Source organism: Bombina bombina, chromosome 6, assembly GCF_027579735.1.
Source record: "Bombina bombina isolate aBomBom1 chromosome 6, aBomBom1.pri, whole genome shotgun sequence".
Taxonomy (NCBI): domain Eukaryota; kingdom Metazoa; phylum Chordata; class Amphibia; order Anura; family Bombinatoridae; genus Bombina; species Bombina bombina.
Genome location: NC_069504.1, coordinates 450,184,922 through 450,197,880, shown reverse-complemented (window position 1 = coordinate 450,197,880; position 12,959 = coordinate 450,184,922). Strand labels below are relative to the sequence as shown.

General features: G+C 34.8%; 1 protein-coding gene across 1 annotated transcript in view; it reads right to left on the bottom strand.

The window, feature by feature from the left end:
• Window positions 1–11,383, bottom strand: part of VDAC1 (voltage dependent anion channel 1) — a 67,043-nt gene extending 55,660 nt beyond the window's left edge. Inside the window, exon 1 of the mRNA XM_053717220.1 lies at window positions 11,297–11,383. The gene's annotated coding sequence lies outside the window, so the exon portion shown is untranslated. The remainder of the gene's footprint in view (window positions 1–11,296) is intronic.
• Between the last annotated feature and the right edge of the window lie 1,576 nt (window positions 11,384–12,959).

Genomic DNA, 12,959 nt, shown 5'->3' with positions numbered 1-12,959 from the left:
TGTCCTTAGTTGAAAAATACCAATGAGAAGCCTCTGCAGTCTGCCCCTTTATTTCAGGTCTTTTGACAGACATGCATTTTAGCTGACTCTTAAAGGGACATTCCGTTAAAAATATAAATGCACTCAGAAGAATGACCTCTTTAAATAGTAACATATTTGCAATAAACATGTATTGGCAAAAATGCTTTTAGTAAAAGTTATCACTGTTTTAGTGTTAACATTTTTCTCTATATGTGCATGTGAGGCATAGCTAGTGTAACAGCATTTTAAAAACTGCAGCTGCTCAGAGCACAAGTGGGACTTGTATCATGTCAGCAATTAACAAATCAAGTCAATACCAGACAGTACAAGCATTTTAAGCTCTCTGAGCAAGTGCTCTGTTTAACATGCTGGTGCACGGTGCATACTTAAATACACATTTAAGTTTGCAACAGCTATAGATTTATTAGAAGCATTTTTGCTAATGCATGTTTATTACAAAAATGCTTCCATTCAATTTTGGCTGAAATGTCCCTTTAAATAACTCCACAGAAGTGAGCACAATGTTATCTATATGACACACATGAACTAACAGTGTCTAACTTTTAAAAACTGTTAAAATGAGGCAGTTCAATGGCTTAAAAATTAGCATACAAGCCTACCTAAGTTTTGCTTTCCACAAAGAATACCAACAGAGTAAAGCAAATGTGATGATTAAAGTAAATTGGAAAGTTGTTTTAAATTGCATGCCCTATCTGAATCATGAAAGTTTATTTTTGACAAGACTGTCCCTTTAAGTAAACTGGAAATGTATTTATTTTTGTTTGTTTGTTTGTTTTTTGTTTAATTACATGCTCTATCTGGATCATTAAAGTTTAAAGGGACACTGAACTCACATTTTTTTCTTTCGTGATTCAGATAGAGCATGCAATTTTAAGCAACTTTCTAATTTACTCCTATTATTAAATTTTCTTCCTTCTCTTGGTATCTTTATTTGAAAAGCAAGAATGTGAGTTTAGATGCCGGCCCATTTTTGGTGAACAACCTGGGTTGTTCTTGCTGATTGGTGGTTTAATTTAACCGACCAATAAACAAGCGCTATCCATCGTACTGAACCAAAAAATAACTTAGATGCAAATAAAGATAGCAAGAGAACAAAGAAAAATTGATAATAGGAGTAAATTAGAAAGTTGCTTAAAATTGCATGCTCTATCTAAATCACGAAATAAAAAATTTGGGTTCAGTGTCCCTATAATTTTGACTTGACTGTCCCTCAATTCCCCTTTAAAAATATTTGTTTTATTTCCATTTCAAAGCAACTGCATCAGCTCAGTAAAACATCTGGAAACAAGTGGAATACATTTTATGATGATGCCATCAATATGTTCACTTTGGGACACATTTGTAAGTAAATTCTTTAGCATGGAGTTAATGAAATTGATTTTATCAACTCATCTACCGTGCCAGACATGGTGTCACAAAGTAATGATTTCTCTCTGTGGAGCTGCAAATCCCATGAATCTGATTATAACAAGTCTGCATTTCATCAGCGAGACTTCACAGCATTGTTACATTCAACACAACACTTACATAAGCAAAGCCTCTGTGATGAAAGTTGTAAAATAATTGTTACTATCTGACATCTTATTTCTATTATATCCTAATAGTGAGTTTTTAAAAGTACTGATTGAGTCCTTATTAAAGTCATACTGAGATTCAGCTGAACCACAAACTTTTAACCCTTTCGTGACAGGGTTAAAGTGCCTACATCGGAACACCTGTTCCGATGTAGACAAATTGAACCTACGCGATCGTGCATAGGATCGCGAGATTTCAATTATTGGATCGCATCTGGGGGGGCGTCCCTACAACCCTAGGAACGCCCTCCAGACCGTGATCAAGTCCTTGAAGCACAGAAGGCTTCAGGACAGCTGTTTGTTATGACGTTCTATTCCGTCATAACGGCTTTAAAGCCCAGTGTAAATATGACGGAATAGAACGGCATAACGGCGTTAAAAGGTTAAGTAAAAGAAATGACATCACAAAGGGCTAGATTACAAGAGGAGCGCAAATTTATCGCGTACCCGCACATAAGAAGATTTGTAGTTTGCGGGTGCCCGATAAATAACCAGCCGCTATAAGTATATACATTTTATAAATATGCCCCAAATGCCCCCAAAATACAGTCTTGTGTATTTTATTAAAAAAATAATGAGAGCGGCATCTTTATTTTTTTAATAAAATTACTGCATTAGACAGTATTTTGGGGCTAAAGTTGATGGGAGAGGGGTTTTGGAAAAAATGTAATCATATAAATATATATAAAACAAGGATTGGGGAAGTAAAGTGATTACAGGGGTAAAGACTAAACTGGAGGCGCTAAATGCTGGCACTGAGTGAGTCAGGGTGAAGCTGCTGGAGTATACCTAAGATATGTGTCTGCACAACCCTCTAGTACAATCACACAGGGAAAATGTAGATTCAGGAAGATATGGTAAACTACACAGCGCTATACCTTTAAATGAAAACCATAAAAAAAAAAAAAGTTCTCTTATGAGCTACAAACAGACGGTGGATACAAAATATCACAGTTTAGAAAGAGAGAAACATCAATTGAAAGACAGCAAACAAACACAGCATCCTTAAATGTTTGTTATGATAAGCGTAACTAAGGTTAGCTCAAAATGTATCTATTTAAATACACATTGGTGGGAGAAAACAAAAAATCTCAGAATGTGTATTTAAATAGATACATTTTGAGCTAACCTTAGTTACGCTTATCATAACAAACATTTAAGGGTGCTGTGTTTGTTTGCTGTCTTTCAATTGATGTTTCTCTCTTTCTAAACTGTGATATTTTGTATCCACCGTCTGTTTGTAGCTCATAAGAGAACTTTTTTTTTTTTTTATGGTTTTCATTTAAAGGTATAGCGCTGTGTAGTTTACCATATCTTCCTGAATCAATATAAATAGATATATTTATATTTGCTGCTATCGCTGCAATACTTTTTTTTACCCCCTTTGCTGTGCTATGTTCTAATACCATCTCTGACGGCATCAGAACAAGGCTCCCATTGGAGCCTATGGAAGTGCTCTTTCGTGAGCGGAATGCATCTTAGTAATACGAACGCAAGCTTGCGTTCGCATTGTGCTTAACTTGTAATACCAGCACACATTAGCGTGCGCTGTTATTACTTAGTGGAGCGCTAATATCGCTTGTGCGCAAGCGATATTTAGTGCTCCATTTGTAATATAGGTAAAACTATGCAGAGAAAAATAAAATTAGAACTCAGTAAAAGCATCTCCACCTCCAGCTTTTCAGGCCTCTCCTTATAAAGGAATCTAGGGCACAATCTACATTTGATTGAACAGCACTTGAAGACAGCAATGGGAAAAATATACAAAACACAAAATTAAGGGCTAGGGTATAAGTGGAGCGATAATTTATCGCGTACCCGTAAACTGACAAATGCGCACACGACAAATAACCAGCCATTACAAGTGGCTGGTTATTTCTACCACAAGCTCGCGGTAGCAATTAGTGCTTAGAAAATTAACCAGAGGTCAGACCAGGTTCAAAATAACCCCCGATTGCCCCCAAAATAAAGAATAGTCTTTCTTTATTTTTATTTTAAAAAAAATAGGCTAAAAGTTGGCGGGTGCGGGGTGTAAGTAAAAAAACGGCACTGAAAAATGCCTTTACAGCAGTCTATGGGAACTGTGTGTTACCTGTAAATATATATGTATATGCTTATATACATAATTGTGTTAATATGTGTATAAACACATAACTATGTATATAAGCATATACATATATATTTAGATTTGCTGTCCATCTGATGGCATGAGAACGAGGTTCCCATTGTTGCCTATGGAAGCGTGCTCTCGGGAGTGCAAGGCTTCCGTGCAATGCGAAATACAAGGTCGCATTCGCATTGCACCTAACTGAACACATTTGGTAAGCCAATGAAAAAAAGGCATATGTTTGTAGCCACCAATTACCAGCTCCACAGCAGCAATGCACTACTAGGACCAAGCTGAAAATATCTGATGAGCCAATGCTAAATCATTGGCTGGTTCTCAGTAGTATATCACTGCTGCTCCTAAGCCTACCTAGATATGCTTTTCAACAAAGAAAATAAAACGGAAGAAAATTGGAAGGTCTATCTGAAGTTTAATTTTAACTTGTATGCACCTTTTAATTGTGTATCTACATTTTACTCTATTTACTCCTCATATGTTTTCATAACAATCTGTATCAGTATATACAATTATAGGGTGACAAGGGGAACAGACACTTCCTTAATTAAGTATAGTCATGGGGCACAGTTTCATAGAATACATTCTCTTAAGCTATTTACTTTTGTAACATCTGTGTTCTGCTACTGAAGGATATTTCCAGATCTATCAAACAGCATGCAAGTTACAAAAAAGAGGTTTCTGCTTACCCCACAACAGAATCCAATATAGAATAACTGCAAAAGCAGAGCTGCATTAAAAAGTACAAGTATGCCAAAAAAGGTTCTGACTTAGGCCCTGATATTCAAGACCTCTCCACTAAAATGATCCTCCAGCACTACGAGATCCCTAGTGAAATATTCAAAAGGCAGATTTTGCTTTACTTCTCCAAGGGGCGTTCCTTGCATTTCTGTATGTGAAGGAGAGATAAGCCCAGGGCAATATAGCATTGTAGGACATGACAGTTCAGCTGCATTTACACTTTGTGCTTTCTATTTTATATAATTTTAGAATTCAGATTAAATTTTATTGCATTTAAATTGATTGTAAACTTTAAAGAATTAAAGCCCAGTATCAAATAATACTCCTAAAAACAGGGGCACTTTAATTCATTAAAGTTTGCAAAGATGCTTATTTTTTTAAAAATACTTACCTTTGCGTTATGGTAAACATAATGCTGATCCTCCGCCCGCATCTGCTGCTTTCTTTAGCAGATCGATGAAGAATCCGGCTTCCTCCAGATTCGTCATTGATATCTTAATGAAGGCAGGAGATGCGGGCTGAGAATCAGTGTTATGTTTAACATAACGCAAAGGTAAGTATTTTTAAAAATAAGCATTTATATTATTTATATTATTTGATATTGGCCTTTAATTTTTTAAGGTTTAGAATCACTTTAATCTTTACACTTTCTATTTTGTATTTTATTTTGTATACAGCAGTGTATTTAGGATTGTGATTTTTCAAAATTCTGATTATGCCTTCACAGTTTTGAATCCTTGTTTCCCCCCGGGCCGTGACGTTTATGCAAAGGAGTTGAACGCCCCGGGGGGGAAACAAGGATTCGATCTTTAAGAATCATCATCTTTCAATCAATTTGACAAAATGCCGGGTGGGAGGGGAGACATGCGCTTATCGTCGGAGCGCTCAAAAGGTAAAGATTTTAAAAAATAATGAAATATAAAAAATTTGATGAATTAAATGCACCCACATTTTGAAAAGTTTATCCAATGCCGTGGGGCAGTTGCGTGAAGTTGACCTTCAATTTAATAGAAATCCTTGCAATATGTATTATTCATCATTTTAAAAGAATTTTACCTTTAAATCCCTTTTTAACTTAATTTCTGCAGTGTCCTTTACTTCCTGGCCAAGTCCCTCAAGGAGGAGGAGGCCTCAACAGGAAGGCAAAGGTATTGTCTTTTGAAGCGTTGCTAGGAGACACCATAAAATAGCTCCAGTCAGTTTATTGCCCATGATCAATATATGACTTCTGCTGCAAAAATCGTGTGACCTAAAACTTGAGTTATGCAATGTCTGCTTCCTTATTTAGCTGTGGGCAGGGGCTAGACTGAGAATCTCTAAGTGCTCATTTTGCAAGAAAACAAATACATGGTTTGCTTTTTTTTTTTTTTAAAACACTATCTGTTTCTTTTTTTTTTGTTGTTGCTATAATCTTAAGTAAATTAATCATTGTTGTTACTAAAGAAGTAACTGTTTTATATCCCTTTAAGATGACCCTTTTTAGGAACTAAGGGGCCTAACCCAAACCCTGAAAAACAGTCCCAAAACATTATCCCTTCTACACCAGTGTTTTTGCTTATGTTGCTTCCAGAAGCAGTTTGGAACATTGTAGTGAGTGATGCAACAGATAACAGACAATGTCTGTGTGCTACACGCTTCAGCATTTCGCAGCACTGTGAGTTTGTGTGGTCTACCATTTAGTGACTGGGCTGTTGTTGCTTGTAAATGCTTCCACTTCTGTTGAAGACAGTCAGCACTTTTTTATTGGTTCTGTCCAATCAGCAAGGACAACCCAGGTTGTTCACCAAAAATGGGCTGGCATCTAATTTTACATTCTTGCTGTTCAAATAAAGATACCAAGAGAATGAAGAAAATGTGATACTAGGAGTAAATTAGAAAGTTGCTTAAAATTGCATGCTCTATCTGAATCGTGAAAGAAAAAATATAGGTTCAGTGTCCCTTTAAGAAATTAATGACCTTTTACCCAATAGGTCTAAATATGGATTATTTTGTATGTTAAAGGGACATAAATTCCAATTTTTCATGATTCAGATAGAACATACAATTTTAAACAACTTGATGTACTTCTATTATAAAATTATATTTGTTTTCTTCTTATCCTTTGTTGAAAAGCAGGAAGGTAAGTTCAGGAGTGTGCACGTCTGTAGTGCTATAAGGCAGCAGTTTTGCAACAATGTCACACATTAGCAAGAGCACTAGATGTAGGGCTCCAGCCATGTGCACGCTACCTATCTAGATATCTCTTCAACAAAGAATAACATGAGAATGAAGCAAAAGTTTATAATAGAAATAAATTAGAAACTTTTTTAAAAACAATTGTATTCTTTATCTAAATCATGAAACAAACATTTCAGGTTTTATATCTCTTTAAAGAATGTTATGTAATGCAGTTCATTTTTTGGCAGATAATTGTATTATATGGTGAAGAATGACATGTTGTATTGTTTGACCACTAGGTGAAGTAAGGAAATTAAAACATTGTTTCTAGGAAACCAGAGGTTTAGTATTAAGTGTGTGTTTTTTATACAAAAAAAAAAGTTAGCACATGTGTATTTGATTATTAAAGTAATTGGAGTTCCCTAGGTATATACACGTATGATGCTGCAAGTTGCCGGAAACATTGATGTTTTCTGGATATGATACCCTAATAAAGAGACCTTTTGTAATGTCAAATACAACAGTACTGCAGCAACTATTTTATATTGTATATTTGAGGCATGTCTTATGAAAAGACAATGAAATACAGAGCTGCATAATCAACAAATGCATAATAAAAACACAGTGCAATAACACATACTTTGAATTTCAAAGGAGTAGTAGATTTTTTTCTGTTAAATGTGAAACTTACGTCCATTTTTCCTGCATCCTGTATCATATGACAGCTATCAGCCAATCATAAATGCATGTATTTATATAGCGGGAGCTTTTGCATATGTTCTGTAGGAGCTGCGCCTCAGAAAATGTGCATATAAAACATTGTGCACGTTGTAATAATAGAAGTAAATTGCAAAGAGATTTAAAATTGCACACTCTATCTGAATCATCAAAGTTTAATTTTTACTTTATTGTCCTTTTAATTAAGCAGACCAGATGCTAAGATTTTTTATATTACACAATTTGTGCTTTGGGAAATGTATACAATTTAGTTACAATGCATACAATATGTTCTGCAGGTCTGTGAGGGCAATTAGCACTGTACAAAATAGATTAATATCCTTCTGCAAAATTTAGAGAAAATGAGAGGGGGTTAAAAGAATGCTTTCAAAACCTATGTACTGTATTCATAAAGAACAAATGTGCTATTAAAGGGACACTGAACACAAATTTTTTCTTTCGTGATTCAGATAGAGCATGCAATTTTAAGCAACTATCTAATTTACTCCTGTTATCAATGTTTCTTCATTCTCTTGCTATCTGTATTTGAAAAAAAGGCATATAAGCTTTTTTCTTGGTTCAGGACTCTGGACAGCAGTTTTTGATTGGTGGATGAATTTATCCACCAATCAGTAAGGACAACCTAGGTTGTTCACCAAAAATGGGCCGGCATCTAAACTTACATTCTTGCATTTCAAATAAAGATATCAAGAGAATAAAGAAAATTTGATAATAGGAGTAAATTAGAAAGTTGCTTAAAATTTCATGCTCTATCTGAATCACGAAAGAAACATTTTGGGTTCAGTGTCCCTTTAAGTATGATTTTATATGATCATTTGTTGCCATTTTGTAACATTAAAGAGAAAAAAAGTATGGTAAAATATAATTTTTCATAAAAGCTAATGGTACATATTAAAGTATTAGCAGATTGTAATATTACAATGCTTGGCATTAACACAAGTCTCATCTACACACACACAAAAACCACACACCACTGTTGCATCTGACTACAGGACATCTCATGGGCAGATGAGCAGTGGTGTCCAAGCTTTTAATACCTGTTTGCACCGTTACAGCTGCTTGTGCCTGACTGCTAAATATCTAAAAGGTAGCCAGTCAAGTCCCTTCCCTTATTGTTAGTTCTCTGCACTGCAATGTGACAGGAGGAAAGAAGTGAGCTGTGAACTGGTGAAAGCTAAGCAGTCAATCAAGGGGATAAATCACTTCTGCATGTCTTACTAGCAATCTAGGTTTTTATTGCAATGCTTTATAAATTGATCTAGAATCATTCAAAAGTGTAGGAGCAAAAAATATCATTTTAGAAACCTTGACTACCCGAATCACATGATTTCCATTCCTGAAGTGACATAACAGATAATTGGACTATTTTGCTCAGATAAAAGATATTAAAATAGAAACAAATACTATTGGGGATGACATACACGGCTACTTAAGGAACAATAAATATTCTTAGTGGTACTTAGTCCCTCAATATTAAAATCATAAAATGTGATTATATACACAATTCATACAGTTAAGATTAGAAAGCTTTCTACTTGGGATTATAACGCTATTCACTTACATGCTATGAATAATAAAATATCAGTGGTGTGCAAAATGGCATGCAATTAATGTGCAAGTGCTAGCATGTACTGCAAGATTGAACTATATTCTCTAAAAGGACTGCAGCCAAATGAGGAGTGTCCTTCATACCATGAGTCAAATGACACATAATATCAGGGACACAACGTGTGTCTACACACACCCATTACAGTACTGACAAAGCATGCTCCTTTTAATTAGTTGTGTGTATATGTGTAGGTGATTTTACTACTTGTTCATGATGTATAGGCTGGGGCACTGGAAATATATCAGTGTTAACAGTCAGGGAAAAAGTTACTAATTAGGAGAGGACATGCTCCCTAGTCACAGACTGGTGCTAAAACGTGCAGTTTGGAGTAACTGTGCTATCCCAGCAATACAGATACAATTACAGATAATAATACATTTTAATTTAAATAATATTTAAAGAAAAAAGGTCTGGGAATTCGGACTATTAATACAGAGTGATAGACTAGTAAAAAAGCTACACTTGTGCATATGCTCATATACTACACACACACATTTAAACACAAATACACATGCATCTATAGAAACATACACATCTTATATGCTTATATACACATATACACACATAAACACACATTAATATATATACACACATGCTTACATACACATATACACACATACACATGCAGATATAGAAACATACACACATGAAAATATACACACACATGCTTATATACACATATACAGACATGAATATATACACATATGCACACATGAATATATACACACACATGCTTATATACACATATACACACATGAATATATACACACACATGCTTATATACACATACACACATGAATATATACACATATACACACATGCTTACATACACATATACACACATACACATGTAGATATAGAAACATACACACATGAATATATACACACACATGCTTATATACACATATACACACATGAATATATACACACACATGCTTATATAGACATATGCAGACATGAATATATACACATATGCACACATGAATAAATACACACATGCTTATATAGACATATACAGACATGAATATATACACATATGCACACATGAATATATACACACACATGTTTATATACACACATGAATATATACACATATGCACACATGAATATATACACACACATGCTTATATACACATATACACACACATGCTTATATACACATATACACACACATGAATATATACACACACATGCTTATATACACATATACAGTACAGTGGCATCAGCACTTTCTAAAGGTATTTTACAGCAAGGCTGATTTCCATATTTAGATAAGAGGAGTCTTGGAAACCAAACAATATTGCCAACTCCTTGTGACCTTCAGCAGGTCATTTGATTAACATTTAACAGCAATATATTTTTTCCATCAATGAGTGATGAAACCATTAGCAAAAAAATAGAGATTTTTGCAGTCCACATGTAAGGAAGTATTTGCAAATATTCAGCAACAGCATTCAGTATGTTATCATAAGTATGTACTTAATTGTGTATTTAAACACAGGAGAAAACATTTAAAATGAAGATTTAATTAAACATATGTAGTAAGCAAATACTGTGCAGTAACATGAATGCCTTTAGTCCAGATGTGATGTTAAATGCATTTGAGAGCAGCTAACATTTCTGCTGGGCCTGTGCAATCATGCATTAAGGCACACAATCCACTCACTGATGGTTTTCCTAATAAAGGTCACCTCGTCCATGAGCAGTCATATACAACTGCAAGTACACATCCATCTATACTGCATACTATAACTGATTTACTATATAATGTATATAGGGCAAACGCAAAAAAATAAGTAGATGTACAAATATATTACTACTATAATTAGAAACAGACCTGCCTCACTCGTGTTCTCTTCCATATATGTGGCTACAACAGTCTATATATATACCGTATATATTAAAAAAGAAATATGCACATAGATATTAAAGATGGAGAATGCTATTCTTATCCACTCATTTCCACAAAAGATGTCTTACTCACTACTGAGATGCTGATAAACCTGAAATGTGATATTAACTGTAATTTAGTAATCAATTAAAACACCCAACAGAAAAACAGGTAGAAACAGCATTTGTTGTTGTGGACTAAATAGACGATTACAAGGTTGTACCATAACTCCATATACACAGAGGTCGCCCGGTTATTCTGGCCTCCTCTACCTTGAGGATCTCTATAAGGAAACTGCCTTCCCTGCAACATACCCAGTAAAAATACAGTGACTGTGGCACAGACAGAGAGTATCAGTGCAGCTAATGAAAATGTGAGTATAAAACCATAAAAAAGCTCCGTGGCTGGTGGCAGAACCTTACCTCTCTAACACCAGACCCTGCAGATACTGCTGCTGTAGAAATGACTGACAGTGCAGGTGTAGTATCAGATTCTGTATCCCGGCAGATCCTGTATCCCTCTGGCGAGCTTGCACTGAGCTGCAAACCCCTCCCCTGCCTGCCTGACATCAGTCTCTCCTTGATACAGTTAAGGAGGACTTGGAAAGTTATTAACAAATCTTACCTAAAGCGTTGATATTGTTTTCAAATTAGAGTGCATCATAATATTATTACCCATCAGCATACAATTCTGCTCAGTGTTTATTTATAGCTACTGCCCAGATAAATGATAAAATAAATTATTTAATAAAATATCATATTAAATGTAGATGTATTAGCTGACAAGCAGTGTAATTCATTTTAAGACTGTTGTCGATAAGAAACTGTTACCCTACTCTTCCTCACATCAGCTCAAACCTAGTGTAAAGTAAGTATTACCAGCTTCTATCTAAAACACAGTATTTTCTCACTGGAATCCAGGAAAAAAAGTCACAGAAAAAAACTCACAACTTTGGCTAGGAAAAATAAAGAAAAAACACAGAAAAAGGTCATATTTTATACAAATAAATTAAACAAACAAGCAATTTTGAAACATGTTTTAACTGAGAATACATTACTTTTTACATACTAGCAACACAATTTACAGATGAGGGCATTATGAAATATGAAAAAAAATAGATTTTATTAAATTTCTTAAAGTGATGGTAAATCCTAGCATTTGTGAAACACTAGGATTTACCATTAGAACAAATAAAGGGGACTTTCATTCATGAAGTATAAAATAATTCATGCTGATAGCCCCTTTATTTGTTCCAATCGATCGCCGCACTGAGCTGCTAAGGCAGCCAATAGCCGTGAGCACGGCTATTGGCTAAGAGGTGGAAACGCCAAATAGCAAAAATAGCGTTCTGCCGGTGGGCTGCCTTAGCAGCTCAGTGCGGCGATTGCTTGGAACGGCTTTCAGCATGAAGTATTTTATACTTGATGAATGAAAGTCCCCTTTTTTTGTTCCAATGGTAAATCCTAGCATTTCACAAACGCTAGAATTTACCATCACTTTAAGCAAAGTAAAGTAATGAAGCAAAATAACATTATATGTAAAGATTAAAGACACCTTACATAATATTGCTCCATTTCACATATATTCATTGTTTTTAGTGTTGATGATTAAGACGAATATTCCAACCAACGACATTAAGAAACTCTGCCGCAGTGTTGTGGCCTTGCCGTCAAGCAACACACAAGTTATGCCGGCGCTCTTGTAGCTGCACATAGCGTCGACTAACTTGAAACTAAGCATTGTTTGTTTAATGTATTTGAATGTTTCAAAATTGCTTGTTTGTTTAATTTATATAAATAAAATATGACCTTTTTTTCTATGACTTTTTTTTTCATGTGAACCCTCTACAATAAACCCCTAAATGTGACAACCCCACAGGAATAACCAGATTTGATTCCCCCTATTACAATTAATTCTCTGTCTCCAATACACTTTACACTTACACAGATTTACACATTGTAATTAACCCCCTACCTTCTGGATCCCCCAGCACTTAAAACCTACCTTAAAGGGACATGCAGTTTTAAACAACTTATTATTATTGTTTATTTCTATTATCTAATTCAGTGTTTTTCAACCAGTGTG